The sequence below is a fragment of the Sus scrofa genome, chromosome 6 (genome assembly GCF_000003025.6).
Source record: "Sus scrofa isolate TJ Tabasco breed Duroc chromosome 6, Sscrofa11.1, whole genome shotgun sequence".
NCBI classification, from domain to species: Eukaryota; Metazoa; Chordata; class Mammalia; order Artiodactyla; family Suidae; genus Sus; species Sus scrofa.
Window position 1 is genome coordinate 55927323 of NC_010448.4, and position 3403 is coordinate 55930725.

A 3403-nucleotide genomic window follows, 5' to 3' on the forward strand; every position below is an offset into this window, starting at 1 on the left:
CAGTCGAAACGAAAGGTTGTGCCAGAGCGGCACACTGAACTGGGAGGACCTTGTCTCCGACGGGAGGTGGGAGTACCGTCCCTTGAGAAATGAAAGCTCCTCTCCGCCCCTGGGGGGGTGATTTAAATCCTGTCAGCTAGCCAACGAGTCGCCGTATAAAGTTGGAGACGTTACCGCCACCACCATTAAACTACAGCCGGCTCTAACTCTGTGAAAAGATCCACAGAGAGCTGCGCGAAGCAAAAGCTCCTGCCAAGAAACGCTCTCACATCCATGAATGATGAAAACAGTCTTGTCAGAGTTCCCATCGTGGCTCAGCGGGTTAAGAACCCGACTATGCTTCGTGAGGATGCGGGTTCCACCCCGGGCCTCGATCAGGGGGTTAAGAATCGCGCGTTGCCGCAAGCCCCCGGGTAGGTGGCAGATGCGGCTGGAGGACTCAGTCTGGCTGAGGGGTAGGCCGGCACCCGCTGTTCTGATGGGACCTTTAGCCTGGGAACTTACACACGCCGCTAGTGCGCCGGTAAAAAGAAAAAAAAAAAAAAAAAAAAAAATCACTTCGTATCTGAATACTGTCAACCCGAAGCATAGCCAGAAACCAGCCTGCCCTTTTGAACTCTGGCTACAAACCTGTCTGAGGATTGAAGGCAGAAATTGAGGATTCAGGGAGTTCCTGTTGTGGCTCAGGTGAAATGAACCCAACTAGTATCCATGAGGATGCGGGTTCAATCCCTGGCCTCGCTCAGTGAGTTAAGGATCCTGAGTTGTAGTGAGCTGTGGTGTAGGTCGCAGACGCGGCTTGAATCCTCCATTGCTGTGGCTGTGGCGTAGCCAGCAGCTGCAGCTCCGACTGGGCCCCTAGCTTGGGAACTTCCATATGCTGCAAGGTGCAACCCTTAAAAAAGAAGCAAAAGAAAAAGAAATTGAGGATTCAGAGAAGTCGCAGTTGCCTAGGGATACGCAGTTCTGATAGGCAAAGGATACACTCTTACATCCTGATAGGATTCCGCTTTTGCCCTCTTTGCTTTTTAGGGACAATGGGGGAAACGATCTTGGTAGAAATTGGGCCATACCTGGAATATTTAGCAGCTAGTGTCTCTGGCTACATGCCTCCCTCAGCATGGGCCTCATTAATTCATTTCTGTAACAGATACTGATTAAGCAGTGTAAGGAACTGTTTCACATGATGGCGCATAGCCACCAATAAAATAACCCTTATGAAGCTTTGAGTCTTAGGGGAACAGGGGAAAAAATACAGTAGGTCATTTCAGAGTGGTGCTGTGAAGAAAGTAAATGACTGATAATGACTGAGGGAAGATGGTACTTTATTTTTTGTTTGTTTTGTTTAGATGTTGTGACCATCATTTAATTTTTTTTTTTTTTGTCTTTTTTTTGGTCTTTTTCCAGGGCCGCACCCAGGCTAGGGGTCTAATCAGAGCTGTAGCTGCCGCCTACGACAGAGCCACAAAAACTCAGGATCCAAGCATCGCCTGCGACCTACACCACAGCTCACGACAACGCTGGATCCCTAACCCACTGAGTGAGGCCAGGGATCGAACCTGCAACCTCATGGTTCCCAGTTGGACTCATTTCCACGGTGCCATGTCGGGAACGCCTCGTGTCTCTTTTTCAAAGGCAGCAGTTTATATCCCGATGTTTCTTTTGGGTTTCCAGAACACAGAAAATGTTGTGAACGTTCTCACTATATATTCTGCTCCCTGTATGTGCCTTTCATCACCTGGAGGAACTTAGCCACCGTTTCTTGATCTCCGTTGTCAATTTCTTCCTCTCAGACAACCCCTAGGAATATTTCCTCTACTCCTTTCTCTCTGGAATAATTCCATTCACACCAACGACTTTAGCATTGTTAGATAATGTTTAATGAGCACTTTACAGGTGCTAGGCTTTGGGAGTTCCCTGCTGGCTTAGTGGGTTACGGATCCAGAGTCATCACTGCTGCAGCTTGGGTCACTAACGTGGCGCAGTTTCAATCCCTGGCCCAGGAACTTCCACATGCCATGGGTACAGCCAAAAAAAAAAGTGCTAGACTTTGGGCTACACACTCTATGTGTTTGTTTTCTATGTGACCCATTTCTATCACTAAAAATAGTAACATGTCATTCTGTATCAGGCACTATTCTAAGAAATTAACCGATGTTAATTTGCTTATCAATACTTATTTAAGGAGAACTCTCAGAGAAGTTCCCTCCATCAGAATAACACTATTACCAATATCCAATTAAGGAGTACTAAATATTATTCTCAATCCTACTTTTTTTTTTTTTTTCATCTTGTCCATGCCCATAGCACATGGAGGTTCCCAGGCCAGGGATCAGCCCTGTGATCTTTTTCTTTCTTTTTTCTTTTTAGGGCTGCACTTGCTGCATATGGAAGTTCCAGGATAGGGGTCGAACGGAAGCTGCAACTGCCGGCTGGTGCCACAGGCACAGCAACACAGGATCCGAGACTCATCTGTCCTGTAGACTCAGTGCTCAGTTATTACCTCCTCAGAGCAGCAGTGCCACTCAAGCCATTCCCTTATCATGTCACCCTGCTCTATCCAGATGCCTGGGTTGAAATTCAGCAATTGGAGGTCCCATGGTGGCTCAGCGGAAAGGAAGCTCTAAAAAAAGTAATTCTGTAAACAACTGAATAAACACCACTCAGACCAAGGAAAAGAACACCCGATATTCCCCGCCCTACTCCAAACTCCTTTCCTAAAACTCCCAACACTCGCTTTCCTCTTTTCTTCAGGCGCTATTTTCATTTATGCCTTTGTTTGCATCTGAAAGGTCTCGCTCACAGGGGAGTTCCCTGGTGGCCGAGTGGTTAGGACCTTGGCACTTTCACCAGTGTGCCTTGGGTTCAAGGCAACTGAGATCCCACATCAAGCCACTACATGCCACGGCCAAATATGATACCTTGTACGTCTTTTTCAAAAGGAAGGTTAGTGCAGTGGGCTAAGTTCTTCGGAGTTCTTCGGAGTCTCAAAGGCCAGGTTTTAAATCCCCACCCTGGAGTTCCTGTTGTGGCTCAGTGGGTTAAGAACCCGATTAGTATCCTTGGGGATGCAGGATCAATCCCTGGCCTCACTCAGTGGGTAAAGGATCCAGCATTGCTGTGAGCTGTGGTGTAGGTCACAGAGGCGGCTTGGATCTGGCATCGCTGGGGCTGTGGTGTAGGCCGGCAGCTACAGCTCCAATTCAACCTCGAGCCTAGGAATTTCTATACGCTGCAAGTGGGGCCCTAAAAAGAAATATAAATCAATCAATAAATCCCAGCCCTGCTTCCTACTCCATGTGTGATATGGGGCAAGACATCTCCCCTCCTCCAGGCCTTTTCCTTATCTGTACAAACAGATGCAAACATCCAGGACTGTCGTAAGGATTCAAACCACACAACC

At 47.7% G+C, this 3403-nt stretch overlaps 1 long non-coding RNA gene across 1 annotated transcript; it reads left to right on the top strand.

Moving 5' to 3' along the window:
• Positions 35 to 2673, top strand: LOC100521666. The gene is made up of 2 exons (XR_115980.5): positions 35 to 413; positions 1408 to 2673. It is a non-coding gene; the product is annotated as an uncharacterized LOC100521666 (long non-coding RNA).